Genomic DNA, 12240 nt, shown 5'->3' on the forward strand with positions numbered 1-12240 from the left:
TAAGACTATAGAATAATAGCAGGAGCAGCTGTCTCTTAATATTTTCAGTATCCTGAATACCTATAATGGCTTGTAATATGTCCTGGTTGCTCCATTATTATTTCAAAAGAATGAAAATTGATAGTGACACCCAGTAAAGATTTCTCTTGGGGATAAAGGGCCATATCAAAATTGACACCTGAAATAAGAATATAATTTTCTAGAACCTAAATGTATTCTTTCTCCCTGTGGTTCTCTGGGAATTATCATCACCACCATCATCAACATCCTGCCTGCTTTTAACCCACCTTCTCTCCCATATATGTATCCTAATGATCCTAATGCTCTCCTTGTTTGCTTTGTCTCAGGAATTCAGCCACCAGACAGGCCGGTTTGGTAAAATTATCTTATTTACCCAATAGTTCATCAACTATTCCAAAGCTTCATCTTTGTGCCTTTTAGCCAACTTGGTCATTAGTATGAGTCATGGATTAGTCTTGCTATAACTCTTCTTAGCCAGACAAGGTCAAGATGTACAGAGCTCAAGAATAATTTTACTGCATCACAGTAGTACAAGTCCCCTTTGAGCACTGATGCTTCTAAATGCTGATGTTTAGCTCTGACTCAGAAACCAGGGCTCAGATCCAGGGATAGGAGGGAGTGAAACATAGGGCTTGTTTTGCATAGCAATCTCTACTCTTTTACATCTGATGTACCTCTAGTTTGGTACATGTTCAGACTGTCTGAATGTCTGATCTCTACTTTTCCTTTCCACTTAATCTCTTTCTAGTCCATTGGGCCATTGGCCTACCTGAAACCCATGATTCTCCCAGCCTATAAAACACAATTTAATTGTGTGTGTGTGTGTGTGTGCGTGTGTGTGTGAAACACACCTTAGTTTATGTTTTAGGAAGTTCATATGAGAGTGTGAGGACATGTAGTCTAGCTTAAGTAAAACCTTAAGTTTTACTTCCTTTTTATATTGAATGAGGTAATGCATTGGCTCTTTATGCATTACATTTCTAAAAATAAAAACATTTTCAGAGTCCATATTATAACTTAACTTTACAGATAAGGAAATGGAAGATGAAAAAAACGTATTCCCAAGTCCATACAGATAAGGTACAAGTATGCAACTGAGTCTGGAACGCAAACCAAATTCTACAGAACTGAAAGTCTTGGCATTTTCCAAAGGCTCGTTTTATTTTGACATTTCCAGTCTGATGCCAGAGACATGATGATGGGTCTCACAGGCTGAGTCAAGGCAAGACTTACCCGTAACATAGGGGCTATGTCAGAGATTTCTTTAGTGGGCATTATTAAATAGTAAGAAGCAGTGTTTTGATGATTTGACATGCCATTTTAATGTGGCTCCACCAAAACATGGTGCTTTGTTCTGCTTATTTACTACCATCAGAATCACAGGGCACACACAATGTATCAGCTAGGAGGACCCATTTGGAATGATTTCAGCCCCTTCCTGCTACTGCCGAGAAGAGCAGGGAAGAGATCTGCCAAAGGTCACAAGGAAAGCTGGTGGAAGCACTCTGTCCAGAACCTGGCTTCCTGGCACAGCCCTCAGGACTCTGCATGTCCCTACCTCACAAACAAAGCCTGTCCCATTCAGTCCATTCTGGTCTCTGCCTTCAAACTAACCTACAATACACCAAAGCACGTTCTGGAAATCCTGCTCCACAATGTCCTTTCCCCTTATTTATGCTAATGACCATATTAAAAGTCTTACAAATGCATAAAATTTAACTACATGTAATCAATCACATTCATTAAGTGAATAAGACTGAGCAACATTTTATTCTGAGTGAAAGGGAAGCAAACCTAGAAAAGCAGAAGTAGAAAGTAAAAATTTGAAAGTTCGGTTATAAGATAGTAAAAATTTTAAATGAAATTAAGTAAAAATATTAAGGATAATAATTATTAAAACATTTTTAAATCACTAAAAATAAAGAACACATGCTTATTTTTTAAGGGTATAAACTAAAACCAAATGTAATAATTTATGACTTTAAAGAGTTTAAAAAAACAGAAAGTAGGTAGTAGAATAAAATTCTGAGCCAGAGTTCTAGACTAAGAGCAAACTTGGTCAATATGTTTTAGGCAGAGTGTAGAGTGCCACAGAAAGGAATCCCTCTCTTACCAGAAATTCTGAAAGATTCTGAAAATTCGGTGTAGACAATGGTCAAACATGACTCTAGAAGATAGTTCTATGCCTGATACTTGGTGATACTTCTGTTTATAGTGCTATTAAGTCACCTCAAGAATGGTTGTTCTTTCATCCTAAAGGGACAATAACTGTACATTATGAATTTGAATTATAAAATAACTCAGAACTCAACCTAGCTTCTAGTCTTGGCTCCATCTCTTATTAGCCTTCACATAGCCATGCTCAGTTGTCTTCTGAATAAAATGGGCATAGGAATGCCTGGCTTATTGTTGCAGTTGTGAGGAATCAATGAGAAAAATCATTTCAGTAAAGCACTTAGCACAGTACCAGACAGATAGTCAATGCCTGGGAAATTTTAACTATTTAATTGTGTAAATAAATGAGACTAAAACTCCCTATAGACAAGAAGCCTATGTTTTGTTTACCACAGTGAAAACCAAGCGCAGTACTTGACAATGGTAGTTCAAATATTTATCAAGTGAATTAATATAGTGATCTTACCATTATTTCTCATTTTCTTTTTTCTTCTTTGACACACACACACACACACACACATTTATTTAGCAGCCACTATGTGCCGGATATTCATAATAAATGAAAATGAATAAGATAACCAAAGATTTTAAGCAGGAGTGTGATGAGCCCAGGTGTATTTTGGGTTACACTGCAAGCAATGTGGAGAGTAGGTTAGAAGGCAACAAACTTTGATCTGGGTGATTAATGATAATGCTCTTGAGCAAAGTACTGATCATGGACATAAAAGAGAAAATTGATCAGAAAATGGATGTGTGAAGTTGCATAATGGATTCCAGTGGATTAAATATGGAGACTGAGAAGTAGGAGTATCCTGTCCTAGGTGTCACACAACATGCTTGCTACATAACTGACATAGTGTGATATCACATCCATTTCCCCAGACTTTTATCTGAATATCACTGTTATATTTTTCTTTGCATCAGCTATTAAAGTATGTTAGTAGGTATAAAGTAGTAGTTTTGTTAAATTAACTGAAGTAGAATGAAAACTCAACTGACCCAACATGCGTTGAGATTTTTTTGTTTAGTCTTGTATTTTTAAACAAAAGTGAACCATGTCTACTCTTAAATGAAATAGGAAGCAAGGAAGGGAAGACAGAAAGAAAAAGGAAGAAACATGAACCATAAAGCAGCCTCTGAAATGGTCTTTTTACCCAAAGATCTCTGGTGATGTGTCTGTAAGTTACCTGGACAAATTTGACTCAGGTTCACTTATTATTTGACAAGTATAGTCAGGTAACAAAAAAAATTTGCTAACAGAGAAAGGCTGGGTGATTTCTTTCCCTCTGACAAATGAAAGAAGAAATATATATATATATATATATATATATATATATATATATATATGAAAAAAATGGAAAGCATACAATGAAATGTACAAGTTCATTATGTGACTTTTCAAGTCATTTTCTGCTATTTCTAAGCACTTATTTAAAATTTGCAATAAGTATTATCTGTTTATTAGTGCATATTATACATTTAGGCAATTGCTTCATGTTGGGTAGTTTGAAACTGACATTTGACATAATGTAACTGTGTTATTTCTATTCTTTCCCAAGATTGAGATTTTCAAGGATGAAGTTTTATATAAATTTTTTTTGGTGGTCAGAGAGAGGTTACAGGGTATTGAACTCAGAGACACTTGACCACTGCACCACATCTCCAGTCCTATTCTAATTTAGAGTCAGGTCTCACTGAGTTGCTCAGTGCCTTGCTTTTGCTGAGGCTGACTTTGAACTCATGGATCCTCCAGCCTCAGCCTCCTGAGTCACTGGCAGTAGAGGTGTCCATCAACATGCCCAGTTGAAATTACATTTTATGTGGAAAAATGTCACATTCTTCCTAAAGACATATAAATCTGTTTCTTCCTGGTGAAACTCTTGAAATATATCCATGAAGAATCTCTAACATTTGAATAACCAGTTACAAAGCTCTTATTGGAAATAAGAGGATTATAAATTACAAATTTCAAAAGGAGATTTGAGATGGCAAATTAGAGGAAATTTGCATTTCCAGTTCTGGCTTGGAATTCAAGTAGCAGGAATACAACTTCTCAGAATGGTAGGTGAAAGAGAGAATTTACTCAAGCTCAACACTGGGTGGTCAGAGCCTGAGCGACTCAGAAATTTTGGTTCTTTGAATAAATAAGAAAGAGTACGACAGCCAGCTTCTCCAGGTTCTCGGAACGGAACTGGCCCGCTAGTGAGAGCCTTTCTGACCAGAACAAGCTCCGAGTCCCGGAGCCACTGCGGCGCAGCGTACTCCGGCAACGAACCAGCAGAGAGCCTCGATCCGCAAGCAGCCTCTGGGATCAGGGCAGGGCAGCCAGAGACATCTTCAGGCGGCTCTGCCCACTCCGGCTGCAGGCTCTCTTCTCGGGGCGATCCAAGATGGTGGCCTAGAGGGAGACTGCACCCCCAGTCGCTCCAGAACCCAGGAGTTAAGAAGGGGAGGCATTGAGAGACTCGGACTGAAATAGAGCCACAGGTGAGTCTGCCCACTGGGTAAAGCTCGGCCCGGGGGGCAGGCCCAGATAGAGGTGGCTTATTGGAGCCGGGCAGGGCAGCTAGAGTCTTCCCAAGGTAGCCTTCCACACTCCGGCAGTGGGCTCCTCCCACACGGCCAGCTGCACGGTGCAGGCCCACAGTGAGAGCATTTCCGCACAGAGCCAGTTCCAAACCGTGGAACCAGTAGGGGGCTAGGTGCAGTTTTCTTCGGATGAGCTGCTTTATCAGATTCCTCCAAGACATCAGGCTACTGAAGGCTGGGAGGTGATACACTGGAAATCTACCGGGACACTATTAGCCAATAGCAGAAAACTGCAATATCTCAGGGTCCCACTGACAACTGAACAATATGAGAAAACAAGGGAAGAAAATGTCCCAAACAAACCTAGATACTACATCAATAAAATCCAATGAAAGAGCAAATGCAGGCATTAAATGATCGCACCAATCAACAGTTAAAAGACCAAATACGGGAAGCAAGAGATCATTTCAATAAAGGGTTAGAGATACTGAAAAAAAACCAAACTGAAATCCTTGAAATGAAGGAAACAATAAACCAAGTTAAAAACTCCATAGAAAGCATAACCAATAGGATAGAACATCTGGAAGACAGAACCTCAGACATTGAAGACAAATTATTTAATCTTGAAAGCAAAGTTGGCCAAACAGAAAAGATGGTAAGAAATCATGAACAGAATCTACAAGAATTATGGATATCATGAAAAGGCCAAATTTAAGAATTATTGGGATTGAGGAAGGCTTAGAGAAACAAACCAAAGGAATGAACAATCTATTCAATGAAATAATAACAGAAAATTTCCCAAATCTGAAGAATGAAATGGAAAACCAAGTACAAGAGGCTTATAGAACTCCAAACATACAAAATTACAACAGACCCACACCAAGGCACATTATTATGAAAATACCTAACATACAAAATAAAGACAGAATTTTAAAGGCCGCGAGAGAAAAGAATCAAATTACATTCAGAGGGAAACCAATAAGAATATCAGCAGATTTTTCAATCCAGACCCTAAAAGCTAGAAGGGCCTGGAACAACATATACCAAGCCCTGAAAGAAAACGGATGCCAACCAAGAATCTTATACCCAGCAAAACTTACCTTCAAATTTGACGATGAAATAAGATCCTTCCATGATAAACAAAAGCTAAAGGAATTTACAAAAAGAAAGCCAGCATTACAGAACATTCTCAGCAAAATATTCCATGAGGAAGAGATGAAAAACAACGATGCAAATCAGCAACAGGAGGCGCTAGCCTAAAGGAATAGCCAAATAAAGGAGAAACCAAATCATGTCAAAAACAAATATGAGTCAATTGACTGGGAATACAAATCATATCACAATAATAACCCTGAATGTTAATGGCCTGAATTCATCAATCAAAAGACACAGACTGGCAGATTGGATTAAAAAGAAAAATCCAACAATATGCTGCCTGCAAGAGACTCATCTCATAGAAAGAGACACCCATAGACTAAAGGTGAAAGGATGGGGAAAAACATACCATGCACACGGACACAGCAAAAAAGCTGGAGTATCCATCCTCATCTCAGATAATGTGGACTTCAAACCAAAACTAGTCAGAAGGGATAAAGAAGGACATTACATGCTGCTTAAGGGAAGCATAAATCAGCAAGACATAACAATCATAAATATCTATGCCCCGAACATTGGCTCATCCACGTACGTCAAACAAATCCTTCTCAATTACAGAATTCAAATAGACCACAACACAATAATACTAGGCGATTTTAACACACCTCTCTCACCACTGGATAGATCGTCCAAACAAAAATTGAATAAAGAAACTATAGACCTCAACAACACAATCAGCAATTTAGACTTAACGGACATATATAGAATATACCATCCAACAAAGAACATACACTTTCTTCTTAGCAGCACATGGATCCTTCTCTAAAATAGACCATATTTTATGCCACAAAGCTACTGTTAGCAAATACAAGAAGATAGAGATACTACCTTGTACTCTATCAGATCATAATGGATTGAAATTAGAAATAAATGACAGAATAAAAAACAGAAACTTCTCCAATACCTGGAGACTAAATAATACACTATTATATGATGAATGGATAACAGAAGACATCAGGAGAGAAATAAAAAAATTCTTAGAAGTAAACGAGAACAAAGACACATCATATTAAAATCTCTGGGACACTATGAAAGCAGTACTTAGAGGAAGATTTATTTCATGGGGTGCATTCAAAAAAAGTAGTAGAAATCAACAAATAAACGACTTAACACTACAGCTCAAAGCGCTAGAAAAAGAAGAGCAGACCAATACCAAAAGTAGTAGAAGACAGGAAATAGTTAAAATCAGAGCCGAAATCAACGAAATTGAAACAAAAGAAACAATCGGAAAAATTAACAAAATAAATAGTTGGTTCTTTGAAAAAATAAATAAAATTGATAAACCCTTAGCCACACTAACAAAGAGAAAGAGGGAGAAAACTCAAATTACTAAAATTCGGAATGAACAAGGAAACATCACAACAGACACGAGTGAAATACAAAACATAATTAGAAGCTATTTCGAAAATCTATACTCCAACAAAACAGAAAACCTCGAAGACATCAACAAATTTCTAGAGACATATGAACTACCTAAACTGAACGAGGAGGACATACACAACTTAAATAAACCAATTTCAAGCAATGAAATAGAAGAGGTCATCAAAAGCCTACCAACAAAGAAAAGTCCAGGACCAGATGGGTTCTCAGCCGAGTTCTACAAAACCTTTAAAGAAGAGCTCATTCCAATACTCCTCAAACTATTCCATGAAATAGAAGAGGAGGGAACCCTACCAAACTCGTTCTATGAAGCCAATATCACCCTGATACCTAAACCAGACAGAGACACATCGAGGAAAGAAAATTTCAGACCAATATCCCCAATGAACATCGATGCAAAAATTCTCAACAAAATTTTAGCAAATCGCATACAAATATATATTAAAAAGATAGTGCACCACGATCAAGTGGGTTTTATCCCAGGGATGCAAGGTTGGTTCAACATTCGGAAATCAATAAATGTCATTCACCATATCAACAGACTTAAAGTTAAGAATCACATGATTATTTCAATAGATGCAGAAAAAGCATTTGATAAAATACAGCATCCCTTCATGCTCAAAACACTAGAAAAAATTGGGGTAGTGGGAACATTCCTAAACATTATAAAGGCAATCTACGCTAAGCCCATGGCTAATATCATTCTAAATGGTGAAAAACTGAAAGCGTTCCCCCTAAAAACTGGAACAAGGCAGGGAGGCCCTCTTTCACCGCTTCTATTCAACATCGTCCTTGAGACTCTAGCCAGAGCAATCAGACCATCCAAAGAAATTAAAGGGATACAAATAGGAAAATAAGAACTCAAACTATCCCTGTTTGCTGATGACATGATTATATATGTAGAGGAACCTGGAAATTCCACCAGAAAACTTTTAGAACTCATAAGTGAATTCAGTAAAGTAGCAGGTTACAAGATCAATGCTCATAAATCCAATGCATTTTTATACATAAGTGATGAATCTTCAGAAAGAGAAATTAGGAAAACTACCCCATTCACAATAGCATCGAAAAAAATAAAATACTTGGGAATCAATCTCACAAAAGAGGTGAAAGACCTCTACAATGAGAACTACAGAACACTAAAGAAAGAAATTCAAGAAAACCTTAGAAGATGGAAAGATCTCCCATGTTCCTGGATAGGCAGAATTAATATTGTCAAAATGGCTATACTACCTAAAGTGCTATACAGATTCAATGCAATTCCAATTAAAATCCCAATGATGTACCTTGCAGAAATAGAGCAAGCAATTATGAAATTCATGTGGAAGAATAAAAAACCTAGAATAGCTAAAGCAATCCTCAGTAGCAAGAGCGAAGCAGGGGGTATTGCAATACCAGATCTTCAACTGTACTACAAAGCAATAGTAACAAAAACGGCATGGTATTGGTACCAAAATAGACAGGTAGATCAATGGTACAGAATGGAGGACATGGACACAAACCCAAATAAATACAATTTTCTCATACTAGACAAAGGTTCCAACAATATGCAATGGAGAAAAGATAGCCTCTTCAACAAATGGTGCTGGGAAAACTGGAAAACCATATGCAATAGAATGAAATTAAACCCCTATCTCTCACCCTACACAAAACTCAACTCAAAATGGATCAAGGACCTCGGAATCAGACCAGAGACCCTGCATCTTATAGAAGAAAAAGTAGGTCCAAATCTTCAACTTGTTGGCTTAGGATCAGACTTCCTTAACAGGACTCCCATAGCACAAGAAATAAAAGCAAGAATCAACAACTGGGATAGATTCAAACTTAAAAGCTTTCTCTCAGCAAAGAAAACTATCAGAAATGTGAAGAGAGAGCCTACAGAGTGGGAGAATATCTTTGCCAACCATACCTCAGATAGAGCGCTAATTTCCAGAATCTATAAAGAACTCAAAACACTCTACACGAAGAATACAAATAATCCAATCAACAAATGGGCTAAGGAAATGAACAGACACTTCACAGAAGAAGATGTACAAGTAATCAACAGATATATGAAAAAATGTTCAACATCCCTAGTAATAAGGGAAATGCAAATCAAAACTACCCTAAGATTTCATCTCACCCCAATTAGAATGGCGATTATCAAGAATACAAGCAACAATAGGTGTTGGCGAGGATGTGGTGAAAAAGGAACACTCATACATTGCTGGTGGGGTTGCAAATTAGTGCAGCCACTCTGGAAAGCAGTGTGGAGATTCCTCAGAAAGCTTGGAATGGAAACACCATTTGACCCAGCTATCCCACTCCTTGGCCTATACCCAAAGGACTTAAAATCAGCATACTACAGAGATACAGCCACATCAATGTTCATTGCTGCTCAATTCACCATAGCCAGATTGTGGAACCAACCTAGATGCCCTTCAGTTGATGAATGGATAAAGAAACTGTGGCATATTTATACAATGGAATATTACTCCGCAATGAAGAATGATAAAATTATGGCATTTGTAGGCAAATGGTCGAAATTGGAGAATATCATGCTAAGTGAGATAAGCCAATCTCAAAAAACTAAAGGACAAATGATCTCGCTGATAAGCGGATGAGGACATATAATGGGGGGTGGGGGGGGCTAGCATTAGGTTTAGGGTTAGGTTTAGAGTTAGGCTAAGGAGAGCGGTAAGAATGAAGGAAAGAAGGACTGTGTAGAGGGAAAAGAGGGGTGGGAGGGGTGGGGGGGAGGGGAAAAATAAAATAAACATCATTACTCTATGTAAACATAAAAAAGAATAAAAAAAAAATAAAAATAAAAAAAAAAAAAAGAAAGAGTACACTGGAGCCAAGTCAGTTGCAGTGCAGCAGTAGTGCCAGTTAACCACAGAGGGGAGGGGTAGCACACAGAGAAACACAGTGAACAAATTGGGTGCAGGAAAACCTGTAGAACAGAGAAGGAGTCTGATCTTAGCTGAACCAGATGCTGTACAGCAAGTTGCTATGTGAAAAGTGCTCTGGATTTCTCAACTGGCAAGCAAAGAGCTGAAGCAGGGAGTCATCTTAAGGAGGCCATGCTGCAGCTTGCTGCTGTGGGAGTTCAGGAGATAATAGCAAATATTGCCATACTGTCCTGGCAAGTGCCTATGGCCTAGGGTGTACTAGCAGAATGTGATTTAAACAGGCACAGAGAAGATTGTATCCAGGGGAATTTCAAGTCAGAGATATGAAGGGGAGTGAAACTCCCTTCCCCTTTGAGTGGCAGCTCACATGATCAGCTGAAGAAGGTCGGGAAACTGGATAGGTGGGGATAATTATATTTGGGTCTGAGCCTGGGAAGACCATATTCATGGGTTGTGGAGTATACAAGACTTACAGATGGTTGGCTTCCCTTACAAGGAGAATTGATGGGAGGCCCATGAAATCTAGATGCCCAGCATAGACTGACATCTGTCTGGCCCTAGAGGTGTGTTGATCTAATCTCTTCACAGCAGATATCACCCTGATTACAGCCAAGTCCCAACCACTGGAAGTTCCCATTTAGAACTCTGCAGAACTGGGAGTTCATTGATCTGGTCTGCCCAAAACAAAACTCCAATTGATGTTACTTCCCATCAGTTCTGTCCTATTTTATACTAGTGATAAGGAAAGCTGAGAGCTATTTCATCCAGTTTTGGTTTTAGGTCACTTCTGCTGGCAGCTTGGTGAACAGCACAAAAAGAGGAAGGGTTTAACAAGTCCTGGCCCTTCTCTCTCTGAGGGGAAAATAGTTCAAGAAGAAATGGAAAAAGGACAGTGGGGTATAGACCAAGAACATTCATCCTTGTCAACAGCTTTGACCACCTTGAAAGAGAGAATTTTTTTTTTTTTTTGGTGTTCTTGCTGTGATGATTGGTTCAAAAATACACATGCGCGTGCACGTGCACACATTTGTTTCTGTTTTCTCATTTTTAGCATTTTTATGTTTGTTATTTTTATTTGTTTTGTCACTTGAGGATTAGGGTTTTCATTTATTTTGGCTTTGTTTTGATGGATAACCTCTTCAAGGAAATAACATTTTTTTAAAAAATCTTGAGAATTAGATGGATAGCCAGATACAGGAGGATTTCAGAATCCCGAATAGACAAGATCACAAATGGACATTCTACATTATCATTCAAATACCTAACATATAGAACAAGTACAGGATTTTTGAAGTCTCAAGAGAAAAATGTCAAGTCACACAGGAAATTAATCAGAATTACTTCTGATATCACAGCATAAATTCTAAAATCCAGGAGAGTTTTGGAATGATGTGTTTCAAGTTCTGAAAGAAAATAACTCTCTACCAATATTTACAAATCCAGAAAATTACCCTTTAGAATCAAAGAAGAAACTGAAACCTTTCAAAAACAAGCAGAAACTCAAATAATTCATGATTAAGCTAGCACTAAAGAAAACACTTAAAGAAATACTACATACAGAAGAAATAAAAATCAAACTCCAGAACTCACAAATGGACAAATTTCATTTGAAGAGTAGCTAAGACAAGAGTAACAGGACCAAATTAAACATTAGAAATAAATCGAAATGGCAGGAATGAGTAAAAATCCCCTTATGGTAACAAGAATGGAAATGGTCCAAAGGCTGACAGAATGTATTATTTTTTTTTTTTTTTTTTTGCAAGAGACTCACAAGCAAAGACAGACACAAGCTGAAAGTGAAAGAATGAAAATTGGTATGCCATGCAAATGGAGCCCCAAAACAAGAAGGGGAGGCTACTCTCTTATCTGCTAAAGCAGACCTTGATTCAAAAGTAATCAGAAGAGACAAAGAGAATCATATCATACTGGTAAAGAAAATAATTCATCAAGAAGATAAAATGATAATAAATATTTCTTCCCCCAAATATTGGTGTACCCATTTACATAAAACAGACAATACTGAATTTAAAAGTTCAGACCCTACTACAAAAATATTGGGTGTTTCCCACATAAATCTCTCACAAATAAT

Source organism: Sciurus carolinensis, chromosome 11 (genome assembly GCF_902686445.1).
Source record: "Sciurus carolinensis chromosome 11, mSciCar1.2, whole genome shotgun sequence".
Taxonomy (NCBI): domain Eukaryota; kingdom Metazoa; phylum Chordata; class Mammalia; order Rodentia; family Sciuridae; genus Sciurus; species Sciurus carolinensis.